Consider the following 17,102-nt stretch of genomic DNA (forward strand, 5'->3'; position numbering starts at 1 on the left):
GGAAATGAGATAAACAATACCAAGTTACCTTTTCCCAAAGTTGAGGATGTATCACGTTTCACTCAATGTGAGATGAAAGAATAGTGGAATTGGTACCGGACTTGTTCACTCACACCTACAAACTAAAGCTTATGGAGTAGCTTGATGAGGATAGTGGCACAAAAATTTAATGCAAAATGTTAGCAAGAGTCAATAATGTTGAAAGAGATTCACAAATTCGCAAGTGAAACAAGTAGACCAATAGCAATATGTGGCACCCGGAAACACACACACGGATAGATAAATGGGGTCGTGCAACCAAGGAATGAGCACAAAATGTGGAATCCACGGAAAACGCTCGTGTTGCACAACTCAAGAGAGACGCTAGCACGATTCCTCAATAGGCGGATACGACACTTGTGCACAACCTATAAGATGCAAAATGGATGAACTTTCTATCCCAATTATGCTATGTATGTATGGTTCCCGGTGTTTCTCTGAAGATGATGCAAGATGATCGGATATGACAATCTTATATACAATGTGGTATGATGCTATGGCACTTGCTTACAAGCTCTTTGCTCTCTTTTTCTTTTGCTTGAAAGCTTATTCTCTTTTTTTTATGTATGCCACGATGCACAAACCAAGATAGCAATTGTGTATATGCGGGAACAATCTTGTGACACAAGATATGATATGATACCAATGTGATATGGTATGTATGCAATGGGAGGTGTAGATCACTAATGTGCACAAGTAACGTTGCCGGCAATACTCAAATGGCTAGTCTCGATAGGCAAGTGACGCAAAATAGGCTAGGGGTTATCAATGCAATTGCAAGGGGAATATACAATGGTGTCGTCGAGGTTACCGTCCGTGTCGATGATGAGAGGCGGTGTTGTCGATGTCAACCCGTTCCTTATTAGCCGAAACACCTTAGGAAACGGAAAAACCACACCTCAAAATCTCAAGGACAAAAGTCAAATGGTGGTAGTGGGAAGCGGTGGTGGTTTTTGCACTAGGCAATGATGGGTTTTGGAGTAGGCAATGCGGAAGTGGAAGTTGTGGTGGGCAAGGTTATGCGGATGATATGGTGGCAGCCCTAGGCAAAGATGCCAAAGTTCCAAAGACTTGATGGAGTCAAATGGTGATGGAACCTATCTAGAGGGATAGAGGATGTCAATAGCTACTCAACAAGTTTAAGAACGCGAAAATTGGATTCCGGATGTGAAAGTTATGCACAAAACGGTGAAACGCGGGAGGCTGAAATCTACAGGGGTCGGACATCCGGGGTTGGGTCCGGATTTCCGGGGGTCAGTGTCCAGAACCGTGCAGATTTGGTGCTTCAGGAGCCGGATGTCCGGCTTGGGGCCCCGATGTCCGGCCTGTGGCCCAGATGTCCGGCCCGACGATTCCAGATCGGGATTTGGACTTCGAAACTCGATTTGGGGCGGAAATGGATGATTTCGGGGGCAAAATTTGATGAATTTCGTGGATGGAAAGTGGGGAAACTTGGGGACATGCTAGATCCACTCGAAACCAAGCAAATCCATGGATCAAAATCAACAAAACATCATCAAACCAACAAATCACAAAAAAATTGGGGCTATTTTTGGTGAGGATTTTCGAATTTAGGACGAAATCAAGGAAAAGAAGGCTAGAAAACGGTGGGAGGGACTCCAAATACGTGATCAACGTGGCTCATGATACCATATGATACGGGGCTAACCCGGTGTAGGCCGATATTTCACGGTTGGAGTGGGTTCCCTCGAAGAACACGATGAACACGGGGAAGAACAGAGAGAAATCACAAGGGGAAACACTCAAGAACAAGTCCAAGCACACATCCACTAGACAATCAAACACACAAGATCCACAAGGTACATGAACAACAAAGGGAAAGATACAAGGTAAAGTTCATATCCACGAGGGGGTCTTCCCGTGAGGGGTCTTGAATCCAAGGTGGATCTTCTCCGTAGAGGGGCCGCGGTCTCTCTCGTGGAGTAGATCCGATATGGATGAGCAAAGCTCTATCTCTAATGAGCTACTACTTTGCTAACCCTAACTAGGAGGAGAGGGAGTAGTATATATAGTCTAAGCCACGAAGGGGTAAGTGGGAAAGGGATACATGGGCCTCTGGCCCGACTCTGCGCGCAGGCAGGCACCGGATGTCCGGGCTGGGGGCCGGATGTCCGGGCACTCGTGAGACGCCGGATGTCTGGGGCGGTTGCCCGGATGTCTGGCCCGAGCGGGGTGGCCTTCTGTTGTGTTCTGTCGCCGATGCCGGATTTCCGGGGGAGGCGTCGGATGTCCGGGTTTGGCGAGGCGTCGGATGTCCGGGGCCTGTAGCACTTCGGCTGCTGGGCTCTGCTGTCATGGTCATCTCCAGGGGCCGGATGTCCGGGTCCTAGGAGCTGTCTCCGTCTTCTTCCATCGTCGCTTCCAGGCTTCCCTCGCGGATGGTGTAGTTGTTCCTTGGCGTTTGCACTCCTCCTCAACATCCGTGAGGCTCCGACAATACCTATGCATGCACATGGGAGAAGTGTCAAGTAATATACCATCCTCGAAGGGGTCAAGTGAGCACGTGTAAAGGAGATGATTCACCTTTATGTATGTGAAGTAGATGTCGCACGTGTCACTTGCCAAACGGACTCTTGACATGGTGATGTCCATAGGATGCTCCGCATCAACATGGCTCCTGAAGATGCTGACAGGTATGAATGTTTAGTTGCTCAATGTGTTTTGAGTGTGCAGGTCACACAAGTTGAGCAAAATCAGAGGCATAATTTGTTCCATACAAAGGGAGTTGTGAAGGAACGTTCTGTTCGCATCATCATAGATGGAGGGAGCTACAACAACTTGGCTAGCATGGAGATCGTGGAGAAGCTATCTCTCACCACAAGACCACATCCACATCCTTACTACATCCAATGGTTAAACAAGAGCGGCAAGGTTAAGGTAACACGTACTGTTCGTGTGCATTTAAGTATCTCTACATATGCTGATTATGTTGATTGTGATGTGGTACCCATGCAAGCATGTTCCTTATTACTTGGTAGACCATGGCACTTTGATAAAAATTCTTTACACCATGGTAGAAACAATCAGTATACTCTTGTTCATAAGGATAGCCATATTACTTTGCTTCCTATGACTCCTGAAGCTATTTTGAAAGATGATATTAATAGAGCTAATAAACCAAAACAGGAGAAAAATAAGAGTGAAAATCAGATTGTGGCAAAAGAATTTGAGCAACAAATGAAACCTAATAATAAACCATCTAGTGTTGCTTCTGAAATTAAATTGAAAAGTGCATGTTACTTGCCACAAAATCTGATATTGATGAGCTAGATTTTAGCAAATCTGTTTGCTATGCTTTTGTGTGCAAAGAGGCATTATTTTCATTCGAGGACGCGCCTTCCTCTTTGCCCCCTGCTGTCACTAAAATTTTGCAGGAGTTCGCTGACGTCTTCCCACAAGACGTGCCACCGAGATTACCACCTATTCGAGGGATTGAGCATCAAATTGACTTAATTCCCGGTGCATCGCTACCCAACCGTGCACCATACCGTACCAATCCAGAGGAGACGAAAGAGATTATGCGTCAAGTACAGGAGCTTCTCGACAAAGGTTACATACACGAATCTCTTAGTCCTTGTGTTGTTCCTATTATACTAGTGCCTAAAAAGGATGATACGTCGCGTATGTGTGTTGATTGTAGAGGCATTAATAATATTACTATTCGTTATCGTCATCCTATTCCTAGGCTAGATGATATGCTTGATGAATTGAGTGGCTCTAAAATTTTCTCCAAAGTTGATTTGCGTAGTGGATACCATCAAATTCGTATGAAATTGGGAGATGAATGGAAAACAGCATTTAAAACTAAGTTTTGTTTATATGAGTGGTTAGTCATGCCTTTTGGGTTAACTAATGCACCTAGTACTTTCATGAGACTAATGAACGAAGTTTTACGTGCTTTCATTGGACGATTTGTGGTAGTCTATTTTGATGATATACTGATTTATAGCAGATCTTTGGACGAACATTTGGAACATTTACGTGCTGTTTTTATTGCTCTACGTGATGCACGTTTGTTTGGTAAGCTTGGGAAGTGCACCTTCTGCACCGACCGAGTATCTTTTCTTGGCTATGTTGTTACTCCACAGGGAATTGAAGTTGATAAAGCCAAGATTAGAGCTATTGAGAGTTGGCCGCAGCCCAAAACGGTCACACAAGTGAGGAGTTTTCTTGGCCTCGATGGATTGTATAGGCGTTTTGCGAGAGATTTCAGCACCATTGCTGCACCTCTCAATGAGCTTACAAAGAAGGATGTGCCTTTTGTTTGGTGTACCGCACAGGAACAAGCCTTCACGGTATTGAAAGATAAGTTGACACGTGCTCCTTTACTCCAACTTCCTGATTTTAATAAGACTTTTGAGCTTGAATGTGATGCTAGTGGAATTGGATTAGGAGGTGTGTTATTACAAGATGGCAAACCTGTTGCATACTTTGCTGAAAAATTGAGAGGGCCTAGTCTGAATTATTCTACTTATGATAAAGAATTATATGCTCTTGTTTGGACTTTAGAAACATGGCAACATTATTTATGGCCCAAAAAATTTGTTATACATTCTGATCATGAATCTTTGAAACATATTAAAAGTCAAGCTAAACTGAATCGTAGACATGCTAAATTGGTTGAATTCATTGAGACTTTCCCTTATGTCATTAAACACAAGAAGGGTAAAGAAAATGTTATTGCTGATGCATTGTCTCGTCGCTATACTATGCTTTCACAACTTGACTTCAAAATATTTGGTTTGGAGACCACCAAAGATCAATATGTGCATGATGCTGATTTTAAAGATGTAATGCAGAATTGTAAAGAAGGAAGAACGTGGAACAAGTTCGTCACTAATGATGGATTTGTGTTTTGTGTTAACAAGCTATGCATTCCAGCTAGCTCCGTTCGTCTTTTGTTGTTGCAGGAGGCGCATGGAGGAGGATTAATGGGACACTTTGGCGTGAAGAAGACGGAGGATACAAATTTCTTTTGGCCAAAGATAAGACGTGATGATGAGTGTTTTGTTGCTCGCTGCACTACATGTCAAAAAGCTAAGTCATGACTAAATCCTCATGGTTTATATATGCCTTTGCCTGTACCTAGTGTTCCTTGGGAGGATATATCTATGGACTTTGGTTTAGGTTTACCTCAAACAAAGAAGGGGAGTGATAGCATATTTGTTGTCGTGGATAGGTTCTCGAAAATGGCACACTTTATACCATGTCATAAAAGCGATGATGATGTTAATGTTGCTGATTTGTTCTTTCGTGAAATTATTCGCTTGCATGGTGTGCCAAATACTGTTGTTTCAGATCGTGATACTAAATTTCTTAGCCACTTTTGGAGATGTTTATGGGCTAAGTTGGGGACTAAACTGCTTTTCAGTACTACTTGTCACCCCAAACTGATGGACAAACTGAAGTAGTCAATAGAACATTGTCTACTAGGCTTAGGGCTGTTTTGGAGAATAATAAGAAAATGTGGGAAGAATGCTTGCCTCATATTGAATTTGCTTATAATCGTTCGTTGCATTCTACTACTAAGATGTGCCCTTTTGAAATTGTGTATGGTTCCCTACCTCGTGCACTTATTGATTTGTTGCCTCTTCCATCTTCGGAGAAGGTTAATTTTGATGCTACACAACGTGCTGAATTGATTTTAAAAATGCATGAGTTAACTAAGGAAAACATTGAGCGTATGAATGCTAAATATAAACTTGTTGGAGATAAGGGTCGAAAACATGTTGTGTTTGCACCTGGAGATCTTGTTTTGTTACATTTGCGTAAGGATAGATTTCCTAATTTGCGCAAATCAAAGCTAATGCCACGTGCTGATGGTCCTTTTAAGGTGTTAGAGAAAATAAATGATAATGCATATAAACTTGAGCTGCCTGCAGATTTTGGGGTTAGTCCCACTTTTAACATTGCAGATTTGAAGCCTTATTGGGGTGAGGAAGATGAGCTTCCGTCGAGGACGACTTCATTTCAAGAAGGGGACGATGATGAGGACATCAATACCATTATTACACCCACAGCCCCTGCTGCTATACATACTGGACCAATTACTAGAGCTCGCGCACGCCAATTAAATTACCAGGTACTTTCGTTTCTTGGTAATGATTCTAATGTTCATGAGAATATGATGCTGCCTAAATTGGATACATTTGTTTTGCTTACAAATGAAGGGTCTAGCTTGGAGAAGGATGAACATTGGAGCAAGAACAAGCATGGAGATGATGGCATGCGCAAGGGGAACAAGAACGGAGTTACAAGTGATGATTTCAGGACGTTGAAGCCACCACAATGCGTGCATGAAGCCTCGGACAAAATATACAAGATGCTACTTCATAACTTTCGTCCAGAGGCTATTCTAGGTGCTGCGTCACCTTATTATTGGGCCAGGCCCATGTAATTTCGAAATACTTGAGTATAGGATGTTTTTAGAGTCCGTATGTGTGGGGAAACAAGAGACAGGGTTGGTTTCGGACCCCTTCCCCAAGGGCCACGAAATTCCCCCCTCTTCCTCCATATATACAGCCCTTAGGGCGTCGTTTTGACTTTGGGTTTTGTTTAGATTAAAGTTCGCCATAGCTGCAACTTCGCGTACTTCATTTGTGTTCAACGACCAGACAAAGGCGTCACAGAACCCCACCTTGATCAATAAAGTTTCATCTTATATTCGCAATATCTAGATTGCAATCTCAGTTTCTTGCTTGTTCTTCGTTTGCTCGCAGGAAATAGACCCTCGTGGTCAGGTTGATCGTGCTCCGGTGTGGTCAATAACCTCTTGGAGTTGGTTTAGCGATTGCTAAGGCGCGACGTCCTCGCACGTTCGTAGTCGGATCGTCAAAGTTGACTTCCACCAAAGCGATCATCTCATCGAAAGACGGGACACCTTTGCCTCTATCAGCAGCGGGAAGTAGATGAAGCGGCAGCCACAACCATTATCCCCTCTGGAGAGGAAAGCGAACACATCCCGGCAAGGTCAGATGCAGTTCAAGACAGGGGAGAGCAAGGCAGCAGAGACAGTCCCAAGGTTGCGGCAAGGAAGAAGGTGGTGCAGCGCCCAGTGTACTTCGTCAGCTCCCTGTTGTAGGGGGCTAGGTCCAGGTACTCTGGCGTGCAAAAGTTGATTTTTGGCCTCGTCGTGGCCTCAAGGAAATTGCGCACTACTTCCAAGCCCACGAGATCACGGTTGTCACCCTCTTTCCTTTGCAACGCATACTCAGAAACCCTGAGGCCACAGCAGGATAGTGGAGTGGGCCTTGGAGTTATCCAGTTTTGGTTTGAAGTTTGAGAGCACATCAACTATTCAGAGCAGAGCACTGGTACAGTTTATTGCAGAGTGGACACCAACCACTGACGAAGAAGTGTTGGAGACAGTTATCCCCGGCAAGGAAGTGCCCCAAGAATGGATTATGTATTTCGATGGTGCCTGATACGTCTCCAACGTATCTATAATTTTTGATTGTTCCATGCTGTTGTATTATCATTCTTGGATGTTTTACAATCATTTTATAGTCATTTTATATCTTTTTTGGTACTAACCTATTGAGATAGTGCCAACTTCAAGTTGCAGTTTTCTGCATGTTTTTGACATCGCAGGAAATCAATACCAAACAGAGTCCAAACGCAACGAAACTTTTTGTGGATTTTTTTGGACCAGAAGACATCCAGTGGGCCGGAGAAGCACCTGGGGGTGCTCCAGGCGCGCCCAGGTGGGCTGTGCCCACCTCGGGTGGCCCCTGAACCGCCTCTTTGCTCTATAAATACCCCAATATTCCAGAAACCCTAGGGGAGTGGACGAAAATCAATTTCAGCCGCCGCAAGTTCTAGAACCACTAGATCCAATCCAGACACCATCACGGAGGGGTGCATCATGTCCATTGGTGCCTCTCCAGTGATGCGTGAGTAGTCCTTTGTAGACCTACGGGTCCGTAGTTAGTAGATAGATGGCTTCCTCTCTCTCGTTTGATTCTCAATACAATGGTCTCTTGGAGATCCATATGATGTAACTCTTTTGCGGTGTGTTTGTTGGGATCCGATGAACTTTGAGTTTATGATCACATATATCGTTTTACCCATGAAAGTTATTTGAGATTTCTTGGATCTCTTATTTGCATGATTGCTTATAGCCTCGTATTTCTTCTCCGATATTTGGGTTTTGTTTGGCCAACTTGATGTATTTATCTTGCAATGGGAAGAGCTGCTTTGTAATGGGTTCGATCTTACGGTGCTTGATCCCAGTGGCAGAAAGGGAAACGCCACGTATGTATCGTTGCTATTAAGGATAACAAGATGGGGTCTATTTCTTCATAAGTACATCTTGTCTACATCATGCTATCGTTCTTATTGCATTAGTCCATTTCTCCATGAACTTAATACACTAGATGCATGCTGGATAGCGGTCGATGTGTGGAGTAATAGTAGTAGATGCAGGCAGGAGTCGGTCTACTAATCTTGGACGCGATGCCTATATAATGATCATTGCCTGGATATCGTCATGATTTTTGATGTTCTATCAATTGCCCAAGAGTAATTCGTTTACCCACCGTTTGCTATTTTTTTCTCAAGAGAAGCCACTAGTGAAATCTACAGCCCCTGGTCTCTTCTTTATTATATTTGCCTTTGCGATCTATTTTCCTTTGCTTTTTCAGATCTACTAAACCAAAAATACAAAAATACTTTGCGGCACTTTATTTTATTTGGCGTTCGATCTATCAATCTATTACAACTTTCTCCCGTCCACGTGCCAATTTCTGGCGCCGTTACCCGAAAGGGATTGACAACCCCTTTAACACGTCGGGTTGCGAGTATTTGTTATTTGTGTGCAGGTGTTGTTTACGTAGTGTTGCTTGCTTCTCCTACTGGCTCGATAACTTTGGTCTCATCACTGAGGGAATTACCTACCATCGTTGTGCTGCATCATCCCTTCCTCTTTGGGGAAATACCGACGTAGTTCTAGCAGACATCAGTGCCTTCTCCCTACAAGGTGCAGGGGCTGGCGTGCTTCTCGTTGCTCCCACTGGGGAACACCTTAAGTACGTCGTCCAAATGCATTTTCCCCGGGATAAGGCTACCAACAATACTACAGAGTACGAAGGGCTCCTTGTCGGGCTCAGGATTGCAATAGAACTGGGAATCAAGAAACTGATCGTCCGCGGAGACTCGCAACTTGTGGTGAGACAAGTAAACACAGATTACCAAAGTCCATTGATGGAGGCATAGGTTGAGGAAGTGAGAAAGTTGGAGGAGCGCTTTGATGGATTGCAAACAGAGCACGTACCCCGTGCGGAAAACAACATTGCTGATCATCTGCAAAGTGCGCTGCGCAAAAACTCCCTATGGAACCAGGGACTTTTGTTCTCCGCCTGACTCAGCCATCCGTATCCCCGGCAACAATGGCCAGAAAGAGGAGGAAACTAGACTCCGGCAAGCCTCTCCCGACAGAGCCTCCCGAGGCCCCCGACAGAGAGCTTGGTGGGAACAACTCCCCTTCGATCGCTGAGCTGCACCCTCCCGCCAGACCACCGGTCCCTACGCTCGAGGAATGCGCTCCAACGAATGAGGAGGTGCCACTGGTCCTCGTTGACGAGCCTCAGGCTCCAACTTGGGCGCGACACATAGTCCATTTCCTATAAACTGGAAAACTTCCTGAAGAGCAAGAAGAAGCTGAAAGAGTAGCCTGGAGGGCCAGTATGTATCAGTTCGTTGATGGCACGCTGTACAGAAGAAGGCCCAACGGTGTGAAATTGAAGTGCATTTGCCGGGAAGAAGGAAAGGAACTGCTGGCAGACATACACAAAGGTATGTGCGGCTCACACATCAAATCGAGGGCTCTGGTTTGAAAAGCCTGCCGGCAAGTATTTTACTGGCCCACAGCCCTCCAAGATGCATTTGAGTTGGTCACCTAATGTGAAGCCTGCCAGTTCCATTCCAAGAATATCCATCAGCCTGCCCAAGCTCTCCAAACGATCCCTCTATCATGGCCCTTATCGGTCTGGGGGCTCGACATCTTGGGCCCCTTCCACCGTGCTACCGGGGGTTTTGAGTTCTTGTTTGTCGCCATCGACAAGTTCACAAAGTGGCCAGAGGCGGAGCCCGTGAGAAAGGTGACCACACAGTCAGCTATCAAGTTCTTGAAAGGATTGGTGTGCCGCTTCGGGGTCCCCGCCCGAATCATCACTAACAATGGCACCCAATTCACGAGCCGCGCCTTCATGCAATACGTTCATGCCCTCGGAAGCAAAATCTAATTTGCCTCTGTTGTTGATCCAAGGAGCAACGGGCAAGCTGAGAGGGCGAACGCTGAAGTGCCGCGAGGACTCAAGACAAGAACATTTGATAAGCTGCGGAAGCATGGCGGGCGATGGATTGACGAGCTGCCAGTGGTTCTTTGGTCCCTCAGAATGACACCAAATCGAGCTACCAGGCAGACTCCCTTCTCCCTAGTCTATGGGGCAGAAGCAGTTATCCCCACGGAACTCATTTATGGGTCACCTCGAGTGCTTGCCTACGACGAGGTAGCGCAAGAACGGCACCGGCGTGACGACACTGTTTTACTTGAGGAGAACTGTCTCTGGGCTGCTACGCGTGTGATATGTCTCCAACGTATCTATAATTTATGAAGTATTCATGCCATGTTTACAACAATTTTATATGGTTTTCGTATGATTTGCATGGAACTAACCCGGACTGGCGATGTTTTCAGCAGAACTACCGTGGTGTTGTTTTTTGTGCAGAAATGAAAGTTCTCCAAATAAGCTGAAACTTTTTGACAATTTTTTTGGAATAAAAGAGACCCCTGAAGCTTTGTGGGAGGGCCAGAAGAGCCACGAGGAGGGCACAACCCTCCAGGGCGCGGCTGGTGGGCCTGGCTTGCCCCGGTGGGTTGTGTTCACCTGGAGGCCCATCTTAGCGTGAAACCAACGCCAAAAAATCCTATGATGAGGACATCAATACCATTGTTACACCCACAACCCTTACTACTACATATACTGGACCAATTACTAGAGGTCGCGCACGCCAATTAAATTATCAGGTACTTTCGTTTCTTGATAATGATTTTAATGTTCAAGAGAATGGATTATGTATTTCGATGGTGCCTGATACGTCTCCAACGTATCTATAATTTTTTATTGTTCCATGCTGTTATATTATCATTCTTGGATGTTTTACAATCATTTTATAGTCCTTTTATATCATTTTTTTGGTACTAACCTATTGAGATAGTGCCAACTTCAAGTTGCTGTTTTCTGCATGTTTTTGACATCGCAGGAAATCAATACCAAACAGAGTCCAAACGCAACGAAACTTTTTGTGGATTTTTTTGGACCAGAAGACATCCAGTGGGCCGGAGAAGCACCTGGGGGTGCTCCAGGCGCGCCCAGGTGGGCTGTGCCCACCTCGGGTGGCCCCTGAACCGTCTCTTTGCTCTATAAATACCCCAATATTCCAGAAACCCTAGGGGAGTGGATGAAAATCAATTTCAGCCGCCGCAAGTTCTAGAACCACTAGATCCAATCTAGACACCATCACGGAGGGGTGCATCATGTCCATTGGTGCCTCTCCAGTGATGCGTGAGTAGTCCATTGTAGACCTACGGGTCCGTAGTTAGTAGATAGATGGCTTCCTCTCTCTCGTTTGATTCTCAATACAATGGTCTCTTGGAGATCCATATGATGTAAGTCTTTTGCGGTGTGTTTGTTGGGATCCGATGAACTTTGAGTTTATGATCACATCTATCGTTTTACCCATGAAAGTTATTTGAGATTTCTTGGATCTCTTATTTGCATGATTGCTTATAGCCTCGTATTTCTTCTCCGATATTTGGGTTTTGTTTGGCCAACTTGATGTATTTATCTTGCAATGGGAAGAGCTGCTTTGTAATGGGTTCGATCTTACGGTGCTTGATCCCAATGGCAGAAAGGGAAACGCCACGTATGTATCGTTGCTATTAAGGATAACAAGATGGGGTCTATTTCTTCATAAGTACATCTTGTCTACATCATGCTATCGTTCTTATTGCATTAGTCCATTTCTCCATGAACTTAATACACTAGATGCATGCTGGATAGCGGTCGATGTGTGGAGTAATAGTAGTAGATGCAGGCAGGAGTCGGTCTACTAATCTTGGACGCGATGCCTATATAATGATCATTGCCTGGATATCGTCATGATTTTTTGATGTTCTATCAATTGCCCAAGAGTAATTCGTTTACCCACCGTTTGCTATTTTTTCTCTCAAGAGAAGCCACTAGTGAAATCTACAGCCCCTGGTCTCTTCTTTATTATATTTGCCTTTGCGATCTATTTTCCTTTGCTTTTTCAGATCTACTAAACCAAAAATACAAAAATACTTTGCGGCACTTTATTTTATTTGGCGTTCGATCTATCAATCTATTACAACTTTCTCCCGCCCACGTGCCAATTTCTGGCGCCGTTACCCGAAAGGGATTGACAACCCCTTTAACACGTCGGGTTGCGAGTATTTGTTATTTGTGTGCAGGTGCTGTTTACGTAGTGTTGCTTGGTTCTCCTACTGGCTCGATAACTTTGGTCTCATCACTAAGGGAATTACCTACCATTGTTGTGCTACATCATCCCTTCCTCTTTGGGGAAATACCGACGTAGTTCTAGCAGACATCAGTGCCTTCTCCCTACAAGGTGCAGGGGCTGGCGTGCTTCTCGTTGCTCCCACTGGGGAACACCTTAAGTACGTCGTCCAAATGCATTTTCCCCGGGATAAGGCTACCGACAATACTACAGAGTACGAAGGGCTCCTTGTCGGGCTCAGGATTGCAATAGAACTGGGAATCAAGAAACTGATCGTCCGCGGAGACTCGCAACTTGTGGTGAGACAAGTAAAGACGGATTACCAAAGTACATTGATGGAGGCATAGGTTGAGGAAGTGAGAAAGTTGGAGGAGCGCTTTGATGGATTGCAAAGAGAGCACGTACCCCGTGCGGAAAACAGCATTGCTGATCATCTGCAAAGTGCGCTGTGCAAAAACTCCCTATGGAACCAGAGACTTTTGTTCTCCGCCTGACTCAGCCATCCCTATCCCCGGCAACAATGGCCAGAAAGAGGAGGAAACTAGACTCCGGCAAGCCTCTCCCGACAGAACCTCCCGAGGCCCCCGACAGAGAGCTTGGTGGGAACAACTCACCTTCGATCGCTGAGCTGCACCCTCCCGCCAGACCACCGGTCCCTGCGCTCGAGGAATGCGCTCCAACGAATGAGGAGGCTCCAACTTGGGCACGACACATAGTCCATTTCCTCTAAACTGGAAAACTTCCCGAAGAGCAAGAAGAAGCTAAAAAAGTAGCCTGGAGGGCCAGTATGTATCAGTTCGTTGATGGCACGCTGTACAGAAGAAGGCCCAACGGTGTGAAATTGAAGTGCATTTGGCTGGATGGAGGAAAGGAACTGCTGGCAAACATACACAAAGGTATGTGCAGCTCACACATCAAATCGAGGGCTCTGGTTTGAAAAGCCTGCCGACAAGTATTTTACTGGCCCACAGCCCTCCAAGATGCATTTGAGTTGGTCACCTAATGTGAAGCTTGCCAGTTCCATTCCAAGAATATCCATCAGCCTGCCCAAGCTCTCCAAACGATCCCTTTATCATGGCCCTTCTCGGTCTGGGGGCTCGACATCTTGGGCCCCTTCCACCGTGCTACCGGGAGTTTCGAGTTCTTGTTTGTCGCCATCGACAAGTTCACAAAGTGGCCAGAGGCGGAGCCCGTGAGAAAGGTGACCGCACAGTCAGCTATCAAGTTCTTGAAAGGATTGGTGTGCCGCTTCGGGGTCCCCGCCCGAATCATCACTAACAATGGCACCCAATTCACGAGCCGCGCCTTCATGCAATACGTTCATGCCCTCGGAAGCAAAATCTAATTTGCCTCTGTTGTTGATCCAAGGAGCAACGGGCAAGCTGAGAGGGCGAACGCTGAAGTGCCGCGAGGACTCAAGACAAGAACATTTGATAAGCTGCGGAAGCATGGCGGGTGATGGATCGACGAGCTGCCAATGGTTCTTTGGTCCCTCAGAACGACACCAAATGGAGCTACCAGGCAGACTCCCTTCTCCCTAGTCTATGGGGCAGAAGCAGTTATCCCCATGGAACTCATTTATGGGTCACCTCGAGTGCTTGCCTACGACGAGGTAGCGCAAGAACGGCACCGGCGTGACGACACTGTGTTACTTGAGGAGAACTGTCTCTGGGCTGCTACGCGTGTGATATGTCTCCAACGTATCTATAATTTATGAAGTATTCATGCCATGTTTACAACAATTTTATATGGTTTTCATATGATTTGAATGGAACTAACCCGGACTGACGCTGTTTTCAGCAGAACTACCGTGGTGTTGTTTTTTGTGCAGAAATGAAAGTTCTCCAAATGAGCTGAAACTTTTTGATGATTTGTTTGGAATAAAAGAGACCCCCGAAGCTTTGTGGGAGGGCCAGAAGAGCCACGAGGAGGGCACAGCCCTCCAGGGCACGCCTGGTAGGCCTGGCTTGCCCCAGTGGGTTGTGTTCACCTGGAGGCCCATCTTAGCGTGAAACCAACGCCAAAAAATCCTATGATGAGGACATCAATACCATTGTTACACCCACAGCCCTTACTACTACATATACTGGACCAATTAGTAGAGCTCGCGCACGCCAATTAAATTATCAGGTACATTCGTTTCTTGGTAATGATTTTAATGTTCATGAGAATATGATGCTGCCTAAATTGGATACATTTGTTTTGCTTACAAATGAAGGGCCAGGCATGGATAAGAGGGATGAACACTGGAGCAAGACGAAGCATGGAGATGTTGGCATGCGCAAGGGGAACAAGAACGGAGTTACAAGTGATGATTTCAGGACTTTGAAGCCACCATAATGAGTGCATGAAGCCTTGGACGAAATATACAAGATGCCACTTCATAAATTTCGTCCAGAGGCTATTATAGGTGCTCCGTCACCTTATTATTCGGCCAGGCCCATGTAATTTCAAAATACTTGAGTATAGGCTGCTTTTAGAGTCCGTATGTGTGGGGAAACAAGAGATAGGGTTGGTTTCGGACCCCTCCCCCAGGGGCCACGAAATTCCCCTCCTCTTGCTCCATATATACAGCCCTTAGGGCACTGTTAGACTTTGGGTTTTGTTTAGATTAAAGTTCGTCATAGCTGCAACTTCGCTACTTCGTTTGTGTTCCACGACCAGACAAAGGCGTCACAGAACCCCACCTTTGATCAATAAAGCTTTCCTCTTATATTCGCAATATCTAGATTGCAATCTTAGTTTCTGGCTTGTTCTTCATTTGCCTGCAGGAAACAGACCTTCGTGGTCAGGTTGATCGTGCTCCGGCGTGGTCAATAACCTCTCAGAGTTGGTTTAGCGATTGCTAAGGCGCGACGTCCTCGCACGTTCGTAGTCGGATCGTCAAAGTTGACTTCCTCCAAAACGATAGCCATCATCTCATCGAAAGACGGGACACCTTTGCCTCTATCAAGTGGTATCAGATTTCCAGGTTGCTCGGTGAGATTTTATAGTTTTTGTAGTTTAGATCGGGTCTGTTCTTCATACCTATAGTCCACGAAAAAGCCCAAAAAAATTAGGGTTAGTTCATCCTATCCGAACCAATCTGAGCCTTTGCATAATCTTTTCTGTTTTTGCTTTGTTGAATTTGCAGTTGCATCGTCGTGTCAAGTTGCTGGTCTTAGCGTCTAGTCCTTTAGAGTTTCGAGTTCTGTTCACAAGTCGTCACGTCGCCGCTGCCATATATCACCACCGCATCATCATCATCGCTGCTGCCATATACCACCACCGCACCAACTTCATCGCCGCTGCCATATACCACCACCACATATTCACCGCCAATCCGAGTCCAAATACGCCACCACATATCCGCCGCCATCATGCCAATCCGAGTACACCTGCAACATATATCCGCCACCAGTCTGAGTTCCACCAGATTCATCTCCGCCACCAGTCCGAGATTCCACCAGATTCATCTCGGCCACCAGTCCGAGTCCAGTAATTGTTGCTTTGTTTTCGATTTCAAGATCACGCGATACTCCGAGTCGTGACAAAGTAGGACTCCCCAACTTCCGAGCCATCCGCAGAAGAAAAATAGTTCCAGTTAAAAAAAACTAAGTCTGGAAAATTCTGGCTAGGCAGTTTTTAGGACATTTGTAGACTTTTTTGAAAAAAATTTGTTGCGGAGCAAAAAAAGAGAGGAAAAAAGTGCAAAAAAAGTGAAAAAAGAAAAAAAATTCAGAGTGTGCTCCTCCCTTGTTTCCGTGCAGCGCCATGATTTTGTTAGTGTTCTAGGCTCGCGTCTCTAGTACGGTCTAGCCTAGGACCAGCACAGTACCGTCGTTGAGCGTTTATTCAACTGTGCATATCTGAATTGATTATTGCTGACCCTTTTTGCTACCATATTATAAGCCTTCCCAGCTCCACATACATCTACGTCGTGCGTTTGACTCTCCCTGGTAATCGCTCTATCCAAGCATTGAGAGTTTTGAATACAACGGTTGCTGGTCACCACCTGCTGCTTGGTAAGAACTGGTAAGAATTTGAGATTTGCTTGACGGATTTGTGACACCCACCACCACCACCACCTGTCAGTAGTATGTAGGATCATATTCTTGTGTGTTTCTATTACTGCTAACCATGCCAGGATCACAAGCCGACGAGATTGACTGTGATAGAGGCAAAGGTGTCCCGTCTTTCGATGAGATGATGAATATCGCTTTGCTGGAAGTCGACTTTGACGATCCGACTACGAACGTGCGAGGACGTCGCGCCTTAGCAATCGCTAAACCAACTCCGAGAGGTTATCGACCACGCCGGAGCACGATCAACCTGACCACGAGGGTCTGTTTCCTGCGAGCAAACGAAGAACAGGCAAGAAACTGATATTGCAATCTGGATATCGCGAATATAAGATGAAAGCTTTATTGATCAAGGTGGAGTTCTGTGACGCCTTTGTCTGGTCGCTGAACACAAACGAAGTACGCGAAGTTGCAGCTATGGCGAACTTTTAATCTAAACAA

Source organism: Aegilops tauschii, chromosome 3, assembly GCF_002575655.3.
Source record: "Aegilops tauschii subsp. strangulata cultivar AL8/78 chromosome 3, Aet v6.0, whole genome shotgun sequence".
In the NCBI taxonomy this organism is placed as follows: domain Eukaryota; kingdom Viridiplantae; phylum Streptophyta; class Magnoliopsida; order Poales; family Poaceae; genus Aegilops; species Aegilops tauschii.